Source organism: Aphelocoma coerulescens, chromosome 8, assembly GCF_041296385.1.
Source record: "Aphelocoma coerulescens isolate FSJ_1873_10779 chromosome 8, UR_Acoe_1.0, whole genome shotgun sequence".
In the NCBI taxonomy this organism is placed as follows: domain Eukaryota; kingdom Metazoa; phylum Chordata; class Aves; order Passeriformes; family Corvidae; genus Aphelocoma; species Aphelocoma coerulescens.
Window position 1 is genome coordinate 17376176 of NC_091022.1, and position 15786 is coordinate 17391961.

General features: G+C 47.7%; 1 long non-coding RNA gene across 1 annotated transcript; it reads right to left on the reverse strand.

Moving 5' to 3' along the window:
- Positions 1-217: 217 nt before the first annotated feature.
- On the reverse strand, positions 218-8079 carry LOC138113910 (uncharacterized). Its single transcript, XR_011152385.1, has 3 exons — positions 7909-8079; positions 5463-5547; positions 218-1791 (listed from the first exon to the last, which is right to left on the reverse strand). It is a non-coding gene; the product is annotated as an uncharacterized lncRNA (long non-coding RNA).
- Positions 8080-15786: the final 7707 nt, after the last annotated feature.

A 15786-nucleotide genomic window follows, 5' to 3' on the forward strand; every position in this document is an offset into this window, starting at 1 on the left:
AGTGCTGCCTCTCGGCCACCGCGGCAGCCCCCGGCCATCCCGCCCCGCTCACAGCCCGCGGGCACGGCCGTGCTGCGCCGGGGCCGCCCCCAGGGCGGGGGACGCAGAGCCCGCACAGGGCCCGGCCGGGCCGTGCACACCCCGGGCCGCATCGCGGGCAGGAGCCCAGGCACTGCCTTGGTCCCTGCTGTCCTCGCAGGTCGGAATGCAGCTCCTTTCTTCGCGGGCACGCAAGGCTTTACACCTTTAAAGATCACCTTGGCACTGCACTCCGGGACCGTCATTGCTACTCAAAAGGATTCATGATGACGCTCTGGAAAAAGCCAATATTCTCCTGTTTCCGTGACCAGTAAGAGAGGCAGCCACGGGAGAAAGTGTGCCATGTTGTTAAAGCTGGGTCTGGTTGCACCCACACCGTGAATGAACTTCGGAATGGTGGCAGGCTTTTAACTTCTGTTTCATTTCTGATTGACATTTTTGGTCTGGAAAGCATTACACACTGGAATATTTAAAGAGACTAGCAGAAAGAGAGGGAAAAGCAGAAGCACAGGGGGGAAAAACCCCACCAAAACAAAACCAAACCCAACAAAAAACAAAGAACAAAATTAGAGATTAAAGAAGTTGCAAGGACTTCTCAGCTCATAGAAGTCCTTCCCTCGTGGGAGGTCCTCTACTGGACCTACCCTGTTCAGACCCTTGGCCTCACACACCTGATGGGGCTGGATAACCAGTGGAATCAAAGAAGTGACACTATGCTGTGCCCCTACCTGCCAAGGCTAATGAAAATTGCTTGTGCCAGGCATCTGAACCCACAAACACATGAAATTCCTTCTCTCACAAACATACTTTTCTAGTTGATCATTTTCCTTCCAGCTTTTTCCTTTCAAGGAGAGGAAGAAAATGCTCTCTCAGTGTCCTAGTGAGCTTTGCAGTTCTCAGATCCAGCACCATCAGCCCTCTCTGCTTGCTTCACTGTTACAGTAGCTGGGGCTTTAACATGAACTCTCAGCAGTCACAACTCTAGCAAAATGCTTCAAATTTTGGAGATTATTTTCAACTTCTTGGTATGTCTCTGAGGCCAGGATGGAAGACAAAGAGGAAGACAGGAAGGCCCCACAGGAAATGGAGGGGGTACTGTCAGTAGGGTAGATAAGCGGTTGCCCACCCAGCACCCCAAGGTACCAAGACTGGACAGAGCTTCCAGACACAGCATGGAGCCTCACGAGACCAGTCCATGCAGAAGCAGCAGCCAGAGTGCAGAGGGGCATGTAAGGATGTATCAGAGACCTTCAGTCTTAGAGATGGGACTAGAGAACAAGAGAGGGTAAATTCGGAGATCCATCAGGAAGGAAAAGAAAAAAGCATGAGCTAGTGCTGTGATTCTCTGGATTCTCTGTTTTCTCTCTTTAGAACCTCTTTGTACTTGCAAAGTGACAGATGTAATCTGGGTTCTGCTCCACGCTATCAAAGGCAGATTTGCTGTGACTGAACAGAGCAGCATTACCCCCTCTGGTTCTGTGTGAGGGATCTCAGACAGCACTTACCTGCTTAGCCAGAGCATTTCATGATGAAGTGATGCCTACCTGTGTCTTTTTACTGATAGCAAGTACTGTCTTGCCAACAGGACTCTGCTGCTGGCCAGGTTTCTGTGAGTGCATTATTCCGTCTGTGCTGTCACCAACCTCAGCTATGTCTGTCTTTCTCCTGATGACAGCTGGTGGGTCGCTCAGTACTTCTGACATCTTCCTTGGGGTCACACAAGGCTCCAGCTTCAGTATCTCCTAATGCTTTCTGTAAAGGGAAGAGCAAGAGCAGCCTCCTCTGGACACACATAACCAAAAGCCCTCTTCCCCTTTCCCCAGCACTGCTGCCTGCTTCTCTGGCACCCAGCCTGGGGAAATGAGCTCTCCCCCGACAGTTCCCATCAGCTTGTCAGCTGTGTATAGGCTGGTGTGAAAGGGACCATGCTGAGCAAGGATGGGGCAGGAAGGTGCCCATCACACACTGGAGGTGCTGGGCAGGCTGCAATTTGCAAGCACAGTCTACCCTCAGCAGGAGGGGGTAACAGGAATTACCTCCCTGCCAGAAATGAGGGTGGTGGAAAGAGAAGGCAGCTTGCAGGTTAAGCCACAGAGGGACTGGTGGCAGCATGGCTACATGAAAGGGCTTTGCTCTGAACATCACAAGAGATCTGGCCTCAGGGTTCTGCTTTAAACCAGCTGACTCTGATGTGTATTGAATCCAGATAATAATTACCAGGTTTAACTTGCTCTTTATACCCATAAACACAAACTAGACAGAAATCTCTCTAGTCACTCTAGTGCAAGGGCATCCACAGGAGGGTTTGCATCAATAGAGTTCTGCTGGTGTGCTGCAGGATGTGCCTTCCAGTCATTCAGATGCCTTAAGTCTTAAGGCCTTTCTGGGCATGATGAACACACACTCTCCAGAGGAGCAAGGTTTTTCCTTTGTAGAACTCTATTCAGATCTCCACGCATTGTTGCTAGAAATCCATATATCTCCCTATATTAATGGCTTCATTTCAAACTACTTCCTTTCTAGCAGCAAAGAAAATCAATAAAAGATGCCCATATGATAGGATTACATGTAAAAATGACATATAATTACTGAATGACCCAGTTCCCACTTACTGAGGCTGCACACAGATGTCCATAGAGTTAGGGCACAGCTGATCTTAAGGTGCCTTACAATCCAAATCATTCAATGATTTCCAGAGCAATGTAACTGTCTCCACCTGCCTTGGCCACATGTTGAGGTTTGCCTACTGGGTCTGTTTCTGTGTATTGTCCAGCTGAGAAACTTTCTGCTTGTTCAACTGAATTATTTTCCCAGTGCTTTGGAAAGCCTCAGCTGTTGCCCATCTTGACCTCAATGCTGCTTTCTCAGACAGTGCCATCCTTTTTCTCCTTCCAGAAAGCTCTGGTGTTGTATGAAGGATCTCCAATTTCTCCTCAGCCTCTAATTTGAGTTTCTACTCAGGGGTTTTGTTGTTGTTGTTGTTGTTTTGGGTTTGTTTTTTTTCTGGCTGCTCAATTAGACTCCAAGCCTTCCTGCAATTCAGTGATCTGAAAATCCAGGTCACTGTTTCCATCAGAACTGCTTCCTCCTTCTCCACTGAGCTGCTCACAGCTCTTCCTTCCTGGGCAGACCCCTGTGCTCCTCAGGCTGTGTCTGCAGATGCAGTGCCTCCCTCCTGCTCTGGGCACCCTGTCTCCAGCTCTTGTCATGGTTTTCCTCCCTGAATTAACGACAACAGACTTGACCTGAGGTTCAGTCATACAATTCTTGCTGGAAATTTTTCTTTGCTGCCTGCAGTTCCTAAGACTGTATTTTCCATGGCCCTCTAGGTAACTGGGATCCTGGGCTGTCTGGGAGGTGGGAGCCATGTAGGCTCCCTGAAGCAGCAGAGCAGGACCCAGCAAGCAGGACCTGTCCCATCATCCCAGCCAGGGAGCAGGGCAGGCCAGGAAGCACCAGGGACAGCCCTAGTCCCGGTCATCAGTCACCTTCTTGGGAATGGGACTGGGCCAGGACATCAGCCCACAGCTGGGCACTGTGACTGTAAGTGGAGGCTTTGTAGACCAGTGGGACCACCCCCCATCCTGCATCCTCCACCATGGGAGGAAGTCTTCGGCAACCTCAACACCCTTCCTGCATCCCTAAAGTAACACCTGCCACTGCAGGTGCCACAGGTGCCAGGCTTGTCCCCTGCTGGTCCCAGCTTGCTGGCCTGGAGCAAGGACTGATGGCCCAGGATGGGCAGAGCCTGTTGCCAGCCTGGCTGTACTCTGCCAGTATCATGACATCGTCAGCCCTGCTTGCCCTCCTGCCTGTGGCTCCATAGCTGCTTGCAAGGCCTATATCTTTCATTCCATAGATCTCCCTAGTTCCACAGCTGTGACAGCCCATCCCGGCACATCCTTTCTCCAGCTACAAGAAGTATCCTGGGCACATGGCGTGGAGGAAGCACTGGAAGGGCTGCCTACTGCCAAACCCACATCTTATGGGTGATTTGTCAGTCCCTAATACATTGCTCCTCAGGGTCATGCCCTCCACACCATAACAGCTTTGAGTATTCCCAGTAGTCCTCACACTGGCAGTGCCCAGGGAAGGCTGTGCAAGCTCCTGCTGCTGTCAGCACAAGAGCAGTGTCCCACTGCAGCATCTCTGCTGCACTGGGGCAGCTCCAGGTGAACCTTCGCATTTTTAATCTCCCCACTTTTCCAGGGGAAGGAAGAACTTCACCTCTTGCAATTCATCTATTGACTGTTGTGCGATAAAAGCCAATTCCTAGAGAAGTCTGTTCCTCATGCCTCTCCACTCTGAATTTCCCATTAATAATTACTCAGTCTTTCAATCAGGTTTTGGGGGATTTTGGTTTTTTTTTTTACCTACAAGATGTTTCTGTGTGTTTCTTGCTTCTCTCTGGTTTTAACGTGATAACACACACAGACTGCACTGTGAACAAGTGGAACTGCATGTTCAAACTTCTGTGGAAACCACTGACAGGCTCTATATTTTATGATTTGAAGGTATTCATAATTCAACAGGAAGCTTTCAAGGTGCATACATATGTACACACATTCTCCTTTTTCTTTGATTTAATATTTAGCCTGTTTTTCAGAGAAAGTAGCTGCTCATCACATGCCTGAACCATTATCATTTTTAAAGAACTGGAAACCTGAAATTATTTGCATCTATTTTCTTTTTTTTCTACTTGCCTGTTTCTCAAGTTACATTCCAAGGAGTCTGTTTCAAATTCCTTTTTCTAGTCTTTAAAGACTCACAGACATCTCTTCTGCTCCTGCTGTGCTATCTGTATCCTCATATCGATGACTGGAATCCAAGTATCCCTCTCTCTGGCTAGTCCAAAGTCACTGTAAGATGGGCCTGACCTCTGTTCTGTAATCACATTCAAAGCATTTGACCTATTTTTATAGCTGTAGCTAACTGCACAGTGCTGGCAATGCTGGCAACCCCTTTGCTGTACCATGAGCAAACCCAGTACAAGGGGGGACTGGAAAGGTGAGGATGGTGGTAGACGTCTAAAAACCTCTGTAGCTTTCTGTATTCTGGTTCCCAGTGCAAGGCAGAGCAACTGGCAGGTTCTGGGACTGCCCGGGACACTTGGGTCAATTAAACAGCCTGTGGCTGAGCCCCAGCTACCTCTGTGCTTACTATTGCCCCCTGGCACTTGTCCCAAACCTGCAGGGAGAGGAGGGAATAGCAGGGCTGTCCTGGACCATGCTGACGCCACGGGAATGCCCTGTGGGCTGTGGGGATGGTGGCTCTACACCCCAGCTGTGGAGGCCAGCTGGTTTCCAGGAGCTGCAATCCTCATGCCACCATGGCTTCCATGTCAGGATTCCTGTTTCAGTACATCAGTCAGGAAGACTTGCTCAGGAAAGAACTTTCCCCATCCTTAGCCCCCACTGCCTCACCTCCTGGCAAATCTATCACATAGGATTGGAGTTCATCATGCTGGACTTCACCAGCTGAGCTGGGCAAGCACCCCAGGAAAAGGGACTAGAAAAAAAAACAGAAGAGATTTCATTTTGTGGACAAGGACACACAGTTATCTCCACAGTGCCTACAGAACAGTGCCTACAAAAAAAGCCCATCTTTTTTTTTTTTTATTTCCTAAGAAAGAAAAACAAACACCACACACCAAGAAAAATTTTGCTGTTTCTATTATAATCAGCAAGATAAAAAGAACAATTCATAGTGGCCTTACAGCACAGGGCTACTGTAAGAATTGCTGATCTAGGGCTAATTTCAGCCAAGTTATTTAAGGAGTGGCTTTACCTCATGCTGATAGCACTTTGTATGGTGGTTCTGGGCAGTGGAACCACATCCCTATAGCCTGTGGGTACCTGTTTTTTCCATTCTGTCCAAATGCAACCTCTGGTTGAAGAGAGCAGCATTTCTCACAGCTGAAAACACTCTCCTCATTATGGGCATAGCTGCAGTGCAGAACCTGTGACCTTAAACTGGCTTTCTGTGTGCTGGTTGTTGTCACTTGGGCTGTGCCTAGTATCCCGCTGTGGCATTTTCCCAGTCCATCTTCTGGTTTGGGGGCAGGCTGGGAGTCCCAGCTGGTAGAACCAGCTACCAGCAAGAGGCAGGAAGGCTGTGTGAGCACATCTCTCTTAGGAAACTGCCCTAAACATTGAGGTGAGAGAAGTTCAGTCTTATAAAAATAAATGTGGCTCCCCAGTGCTAGGGAATATTTATGTCACTTGACTCAAAAACAAAACAAAAAACCCCCACCAAAAACAAAAAAGAAGAAGAAAGGCAGTGGGAGCCCTCAGCTGCAACCCAGCATGTGCAGTGTCCCCAGCCCCACAGTGCCCCAGGGCTGGGGTGGACTTTTAGAAACTGGGGCCATCACAGATCTTCTCGGGGAGGTGTCTCTGTTTCAATCCTGACATCAGCCACTGAAATGTGTAATTAGGCAGAGTGCTTTTTTGGAGCTGTCTCTATATCTGTAGTAAGGCTGCTGAAAATGTGTAATTACTCAGACCCAACCATCCCACAGGTGCCAAGCAAAGGACAGCCATGGCAAACTCCTCACAGCCATATTCCTGCCCCACAGGACAGGCACTTGGGGAATGCAGGCACCCAGAATGCAGCCTCAGGTGCTCCCAGGGATGGGGGACATTGCTGGCTCCATGCCCTGAGTCCTGGTGGCAGCTCCCATGGCACCGCGAGCAAGTGCGATGTACTCTGCCACTGCACTGCTGAGGATTTTACCCGCTGTGTTGTCCTGCCTGTGCCTGATCTGCAAGGTGCCTTACTGTGCTCTGAGTACATCTACAGCCTTCAGAGGAGCAAGAAAAATTCCACTTCACAGATATTTTACTTCTGACTCCTTTCCATTTTCTTGGATCCTCTCTCTGTTTTCAGACTCACATGTGCTGAAGTAATTTGCAGTCATGTCTAGGTTTTACATTGCCACTAAGTCCATTAGCTCATAGATTTCTTCTCCCGTGGAGTTCCTGCAGCTGCTGCTGTCTTGCCAGTTAATTTCTCATGTATTTCCTTCAAATCTGAATTGAATCAGTGAGCATACATAATGAGGCACAGTAGGAATAAAAAAGGAAGATAAAAGCTGACACAGACCAGATGCCTCTTCCAGCCGCTGCCACACCAATAGAGAATGTGGGTAAATGTCAGGTAAATGAGAAAAACGAGGATATAGACAAATAACTTGCACAGATTTGATCATCAGCTACTTACATAGACATTTTGAAAATTCCCTGCCCTCAGGGCATCGGTGTTTCTCTGAATTTTCCAAGTATTGTGCAATTCAAGGGAGACATTGAGAAGGAGCTAATTTACATTAGAAAAATGTTGAATACTGTGGGAACCAATGGTTGAAAGAGTTCAGCAGAAAAGACCATCCTAAGGGAGCACAGCACATGAACAACAAAAGAAAAAAATAACAAAAACCTAGACACACAGTCAGCCTCCTTTCACCACCTCAGTAGGATACCCTGCCCATCCTTGAGACTGCTCATTCCCAGTTACATGCACCTTTACTAGTCAGTGCCCACCAGCACTGCAGCACTCACACACAGAGCACTCACTGCCCAGGACACATCAACTCTCCCCATCAGCAGCACCACAAGCTTATTACTACATACTCCATTTTCTGCTCTAGCTTCCTAAAGAAAGCCAAAGCCCTGACATTGAAGGTAGCCAGCAGCCCAGACTCAGGAGCTGCAGGGAGTACTGCAAGGAAGGAGCCTGTGAGTGGGAGGTGGGACCACAGATGGGGGAAGAGAGTGCCCAGCAGCAGGAATATAGAACACATTTCTCTAGAACAGGATGGGGACCCAGAGCCTATCCTGAGAGCACATATACATGCTCCACAAAAGCACTCACCAGGCACAAAGGGTCCTACTTGCATGGGCTGCGTATGCCATGCAGGGCAGAGAGCTCTACCCAGCTCCAGGGAAGCACAGCACTGATCCTAGCCCAATGTCCTACACCTGCCAGTTTGGCTTTCTGGTTTAACCTGCACCAACACAGCTGGTCCTACAGCCCCCTCCAGTAAGCAACACCATGACCCTCAGCACCTTTAGTGCAAAGTCACTTACTATTTATAGCATTATTGTAAAGTATATGGGAAGGAAAATATGTGCACAACTGACAAGCATGATAGAAACACAGCTCTTTAAATTCTTCTCACCCTCTTTCTTGCTTCTAGGGTTTAAGGTCCTGCATACATTTAAAATATACACAAATAAATAAATGAATGTATTTTTCTCCCAGGTGTCACTTTCCCTGAGCTGAGAACTGCAGCAAGCACTCGGGTGGGCACAGCTGCCTTTAGTGTTGCCCTTGTGCTGCCTGGAGGGGAACCCGGGGCTGCCAAAGCCAGGCAAGTGATGGCAGCCATCCCACTGCCCAACTGCTGCCTCCAAACCAAACCCCTGTCCTGAACTGCCGGGCCACCAGCCTTCCTGCACCTCTCAGATACCCCCAACTGCATTTTTATGTTATTAGGGAAGGACCTGGAGAATAAATGTAAAGAGGAACATACCACCCACACCTTCTCTGCATCCTCCTCTTCCCAGCCTTGTTCAAAAGCCCTGTGAAATGATTTTTAGGCTTCTGTGAGTGTAGATATTCATCAAAACTGTCACCTTCACCAAGCAGTTTCAGCTTGTTTCAGGGCTTCCTCATAGAAATTCCCACAGTGAATGGCTCCACTGGCAGCAGCCTAACTGACTGCAGTGGAAGAGGATTTACACTTTTAAAGACCTCTCCCTTTCTTTATTTCTTTGAATCTTTGTTAAAGTAATGTGAAGTTATCTTAGAAGAACTGGGGGTATCGGCTTTTATTACCAAGAAATAAGTAATGAAATATTTGTTCACAGAGTTTTAGCTTGTGTGTTTATTTTTCAACTCTCCAAATTTCCAGTCTCCCTTGACGGTCTCCCAGGGTGAGCAGAGCCTACAGTTAAAGGCTTGTTGAAGAAGTGAAAACACAAAATTTTTAACATAAGTGGTTTTATCACTTCTGTTTGCCAGATATTTTATTAAGTGTTAGGAAAATAAGCAAATTAAACCTCCCACTGGTTTTATTATAAATAGATCAGACACTTGAAGCCCTCCAGTTGTTTGCAATTTGTTTCACAAAAAGTAATCTGCCTTTCAATTCTGATGTTCTTCTGCATAGTAATGGAGGAGGTAGGTACAACCCTTTAGTCCTGATTTGTAGTTTGGTCTTTAGATCCACCTTCTTCCTTCTACATGAGTCACTTGTGGCAGCTGAGAGAGATTTCTCCCTCTCTGCGCATGAAGGAGGAGTTGCATGATATGTCTTCAGCAGCTTTTGGAGGAGAAGCCACCCTCCTGGCCAACCCCTCCTCCAGCAGCCACCTATGTCCCTGGTCCCCCTACGTATCATTTCATCCCTGTGCTATTCCTGGCCTCATCTGAGCTGAGATTCCTATAAACACTATGTCCTGCAGGCTTTTCAGGAGGCTTTTCTTTCCAGCTCAATGGCAGAGGAAAGATGATGTTTTCAATCCCCTTTGACTGCAGGCTCTCTCATAGTCCCCCAGGGAGGTAAACAGTAGAGGCTGTTTATTAACAGAGGATCCAAGTGCAAAAAAGCTGCAGAAAGCAAACTGGAGTGAGGCATTCACTGAATGAGCCATGATAATCCTGCCTAAAAAACTGGTTTTGTAGAAAATAGAAGCCAAAAGCAGCAAAAAGAACTGTAGTTTGAAACAGTCAGAGAAATACGGTATTTCCTTATTTTACATGTTGGTTGCTCATTTTTATGTTATCATCCTGTGAATACAGCGCTCCCATTAGGGTAATGTGGTATCAGGCTGCTTTTATGGCATAGTTTTTGGGTACTCTGATTTGGTGAGAATTTGAGCTACTGCTTATGTACCCTGCTTGTATGAGAATTTCCTGGCTAGCTAAGGTAATTCCTTTGCTTTTAAAAACAGCAAAACCCTCCTTTTCCCCACTCCCTCGAGGAAGAACCTTGACCACTCAAGGAGGCAGCAAGGTCAGCATGCCCCAGGAGAGTCCCAGCAGGCTCCCACTCCGCACCCCTCCAGCTTTGCCTGTGAACGTGCCCAAGCCCAGAGGTGGGTGGCAGGAGACATTGGGCACTGAAGGAGTCAGAAATAAAGTTAGGCAGAGGAAGTTCAAAAATAGACAAGCTTTTCCTGTAAGTCTGAGTTATTTATTTAATTTGTTGTTGTTGGTTTGGGTTTAGGAACTTTCCCCCCCTCCCCCCCAAGTTATAGGGAAACAGGGAAAAGGAAAACTTTGGGAAACAGGCAAGGGAACAAAAAATCTTTCAGAGCAAATGCAGGGGGGAAAGAGAAGGATTTAAGAGGACCAATATCAAGGATAAAACCTTCCCCTAGATACCCATCAGATTTAATTCTGAAGAAAGAACAGAAACCAAGACAGCTGGAAAACTTCCTTCCTCTTCTACCCAGGCTTTCAGCACTGCCATTTGCTCCTGGGTCCCTGTAGCCCTTCCTGGTGCACACCCCAGGGCTGGGGTTGCTGTGACACCCTGAGTGGTAGGACCTGGGCTCCCTGCTCCCAGAAAACCACATAGCCCTGTTGCCTTGGAACCCATTCAGTGCTGTGCTCTGCTTTCCCTGACCCCACCAGCTGCTGCCATCCTACCCCATGGGATCCAGCCACAACCCCTCAGCTCCATGGAGCAGTGAAGAGCTGGACACAGGCAGGATTTCAATAGCAGAGGCTGAGGGGAGAGGAAGCAAGTACAAAGGAAAGCAAATCAGACTGGTGTAATGCTGACAAAGGGTGCATCTACACTGCCAAGGGCTCCTGCAGTGTGGTGTCACCTCCGGGCTTTACTTACTTTAGTGATCAGGAGCTTCACTCAGCTGTAAACCCCAGGAGAGACACAGAATAATTACTGTTTGCTGTATGTGTAACTGTCACCAGGATCAAATCAGCATCTATTTCACCTGGAAAGTGGAAAACCCCCCTACCAACACTGCTGTCTGCATACACCCCTGCATTACTCACATGGAACTGTCAGAATGATTTTCAGGGAAGTCTGATGAGATGCACAACAATAACAGGTTATTTTATCAGTGGATTTCACCTGAGGATCTCAGAGTATTTTATATCACCTCATGTCAGCTTGACAAACTCCTTTAAGTGCTCTCCCCATGCCAAAGGTGGGGATGGAGATGCCAGAGAGACACAGAGTAGCTGTTTCAGGGCAGCGAGATGCTGGGTGCCAGGCTCTAACTTCCATACATAGCTTGAGCCCTGGCAGGAACATTCTGGGGTAGCCCTCCTGGTATGCATGCTCCTGCTTGGGGCCAGACACAGCCCTTCTCCTGGAGCAATAGCTGGCATCATGATCAGTGTGTGCTTAGCAAGTTAATTAGCAAAGGAAAGAGAGAAACTTCCCCAAGCCTGTCCCCAGCAGCATCTCTAGTGAATTCCACTTTTTTCACCACAAAAAGGGGCATAATCCAGAGAGGGAACATCACCTGTTCCCTGCTGCACAAGCCAACACTGGGAGGCCTGAGACCACTCAGCTCCTGCTACCTCCACCAGCAGCACTGCTCAGTGAGCTACTCACTTCAGACCCTGCCCTTCACCCTTGTAAGATGTTGTTTGGTGTGTTCCCAGTTTCCCCACAACTCTGTAGTATCTGCTGCCTGTCAGTGACACTGTGGAAGAGGCTCACATTCTGAGGTCTCACCTCATTTTTCACAGCCATAAAAGGGAAAGCAAAATGTTTAAATTTGAATGCTTTGAAGTTTTGCAGAATAAATAAACTTCTTTGCGAAGATTGCAAGAGGAAAAAGTTCACAGAATCTCCATAAATCTGGCATCTATTGCACTATCTGTGCATCCATGGCAAATAATACATTAAAGACCTGAAAACAAAGTGCTTGGGGACACCATGTAGCTAAAAAACAGGGAATCAGTTTTGATATCTTGTAAGCCAACCAAAGCATCCAAGGCACATGTAGAGATGGGATCAAAACCTACTGAGAGAGCTGAAGGAATTGTAGAGGCATGACATTAATGGAATTCACTTTAAAGGCTCCTAAACTGGAAACATTTCTTATATAATGAGAGCTGTTTTCATGTGGGATGCCCTTGGAGGCCTGAAGTGACTGTAAATGTGTACTTACAGAGTGTTATGGGCCTTCCATGCTGTAGGGAAAAAGGGTGTGAAAAATGGAAATACGTTTGGTGTGGAGGCAGCTTGGGCCATTTGTTTGTACTCTGTCTGAATTCCTTGCTGGTCTTGTTTCTAAATCATCATTATCACAGATTCCCCCAACAGCTGAGTGATTTCCAATGGAAAAATGTCAATGCAGGCAATGTGTAAGGAAAACACCCTCATACATTAAGCAGATCTCTCAGGCATGCCTTCTTCTAAACAAGTACTGGATGAAACTACAGCTCAAATGGATGGATTTAGATGCAGTTTCCAGCCACTTCTTAAACCTTTCTTGGATAGCTGGTTAAATGAGATTTAGATAAGGCTAAGGCTGAAATGTGTTGCTGTCAAGGGAAAACATCCACACACATTATAAATGATTGACTTGGGGAGACATTGCTCACTTTTGTTTGGATTGTGTCTCAGCACATATCAAAATCCTGGCAAAAATTTTTCATCTGGCCTGTGCTGTTACACTCAGGGTTACACTCAGCTGCTGGGATCAAGCACTTCTGACCACCCAGGGATGGTGGTATCTGCTGTAAGTCATTTGGGTAGGGAACTTCTCACCTACTTTTAGCTGCTTGGGGTTGAGCATCACAGAGTTGTTACTGTTCACCTTCCAACTCCAGCCAAAGGATGCAGCAAGGAGCTGAAGAAGGAGGAAGCAGCCTGTGCCACATGAGGAATCTGAGGCAGAGTGACCTAATTGTACCACTGAACATCCTACCCCTGGAGCCTACTGATTAGTTCAACCACTGATTATTCCTTTTCCTCTAATCCCTGTTTAAAATATCCTGGGCCAAATGCTAAGACAGATGGGACCTGTTCCTGTCAGGACTGAGCACACCTGCAGCATGGAGAGGAGAGCTGCCAGTGACACAGGGAGCACCTCAGTTGGCCTCACGTGCCCTCTGCCACACGTCCTCATTCCTGGTGTTTTAGAGCTTGTTGCCCTCTCTGGTGAGATGATGCATAGGGCCCTTGGTGCTCTGTGCTCCAGCCTTGGTGTCCAAGGAAAACAAGGGGAAGACCACTTTTGGGAAAGTCACCACTTCAGTCATCTACTGACCCACTAATTTTTTTTCTGGAAAAAAAATATCAATAAATATTTTGCAAGACCTGGGATACAGAGACAATGAAGTCTGGAATCTGCAAGTTTTGAGCAGATGTGTTTTTTATATTTAGGTGTAACTTCCCCCAAAGAGTCTGACTTACCTCTTGCCCCCTTGTGAATGAGGACTCTTGAAGCCTACCTAATGGGAATTGGAGCGATGAAGCTGAGGGGAAAAAAGGCATTTAAGTAAACAAAGGCTTTTTCATTTTTAATGAAAGCCCCAAGTGTCCCACTGGCAAACCTAGTGCTGGTGGAGGGAAGGGGGAGCGTGGCTGGTGGTGTGGGTGCTGCAGTCACCCCGTCCCACCCCGTTGTTTGGGGTCAGTGGGGTTAGAGGGTGGCTGTGGGCCTGCGGGGCTGACTCTCTGATGTGGGTTCTCAATGTGGGCTGGAAGGTGGCAGAACAGGAGGCTTGTGCCCATGGCAGCTGCTCCCTGTATTGCCATGGCAACACATCTGTTTCCTCCATTTCCCCATTCCTGCCAAGGGAAAGCCCCAGCCCTTCTGGCATCAACACAAGCCCAAGAGAAATCCAAGTCCCAACAAAACACCCTTTCACGGGTCCCTTGCTGCCCAGGCCAGAGCCCTCTCTTCAATGACTGTAAAAGCCTTTACTCTGTCATGGACAGAACATTCTTTTACAAAAAGTTTGCCTTGCTGCTGCAGCCCTCTTTTTGAAAAAGCACCGTAACCCCTGAGCCATCGGAGCATCAGGGCCAGCAGAACTCCAGCACCCCTCCCCACCCTAGCTATCATCACACCCCACAGGATGCAGCAACCCCCTGCCTCATCATCTCACTTTTTTCCAGGCCTGCAAGATTTTATTTGCCCCCTTTAGAGGGTTGATAAGCACTGAATTTTCTTTTCAGGTCCTTTTCACAGGTTTCCCACCAAAAAATCTTTTGCTTTGCGAGATTTATGCCAAAGCTCCACTTGCAGCAGGTACAAGCTCAAGCTCCTGTTGATACACAAGTTGGTCACTCACCAAGTCCCAGCCTAATTTCTCTGGAGAAAACAACTATAAGTAATTGGGTGCTCACAGGAGAGTGTAGGCTATGGTGCTAAGGAAAGAGTCCCAGAGCTCTGGAGGAGCTGTGCACAGCACAGGTACTGTGGAAGAGCTGGATCATTGATGCTCAAGGTGCCTGGATGCTGGTGCTGGCAGGGATGAGCCCCTTGCGCCGCTGGTTTCTGATAACGGATGCTATCAGCAGTTTGGAAGCAGTACCTTCCCACTTTCACAACCTCTGCAGAAATACTTGCTGGCAGGGCAAAGCAGGTGCTCAGCAGTTCCTCTGGCAGTTCATCAGCGTATCCATGCCGAGCTCCTGGGAGAGGTTGCTTGGGCAGGAGGAACCAGCACTACCTGCTTGGCCAATCCAGCCCTGAACTGGCAGGACCACTTGGTTGCTCTTCCACTGTGCAAGTGCCAGGCCTTGCAAAGCCATTTCCATCAGCTCAGATAGTTTTCTTGTCTATTCTACTGATTCATGCCCCTGATAAGCTCTCCAGTTTGAAAAAAATGCCCAGGCCCTTGGCTTTGTAGAAACTTTCAGCTCACTGAAGCCGTAGGGGTAAAATCCCCCCAAAGGTTAGGCTGTGTTTCCGAGGAGCATTGTAGCCACCATCTAGGGGCACAACTGTGATGGGATTCACTTACCATGTCTTACCCCACCCAGAGTCCACGTGTGGGTTGTGACATGCTGCTGGCAACAGTGAGAAGGGTCAGTGTTTTCAAAATGACACGGGTGGCACACTGAGACCTTGCAGTGAGGATGTAGCAGTAGATTTCTTATATTTAAAGAAAATAATAAATTCTGTCCTTTTGAGGCTGTCAGTCCTCCTCAGCACATCTAGCACAGAGATGCTGCAGTCAAGTGGGCTAATAAACTTCCTTATGGGTAGCATCACCTTCAAAACACAGGTGAGAAGTGCTCTGCTACTTCCAGCTGACTTGCATCCAACCACAGTAAGGCTGCCCCTCTCACTCTGCACCCCTGCATTGCAGAGGATCACGTGCCTTGGGAGAGGGACAAATTGGTAAATGAGATCACAAGTCTCCCAAGCACTAATCCTGCCTGTATTTGCTCCTCCACTCCAGCTTCCCAAAGTTACTCTTTGCTGAGAGTATTGCTCTGTGGTTTTGTTTGCAACTTGTTCTGAACTTGTAAAAATCTCATCTAGCTCCTAGCTGTAGCCAACAACTTGATCCTCAGGGTAACCTTGTGACTGTACTCAAGTTTTGTGCTAAACTACTTTCTTCTCTCTGCTCACAGCAAGGGAACAGGATGCCAGAGCTTTGCCAAAATATTTTACTAAATAAATAGAACTGCAGGCAGTCTCCACAAGCCAGTCTAACAGTGCCACAAGACCCCAGCTGGGAAGAGACAAGGGTTACACTTAAATTCAATTTTAATTCAGAAAACCATCAACACTTATTTACCAC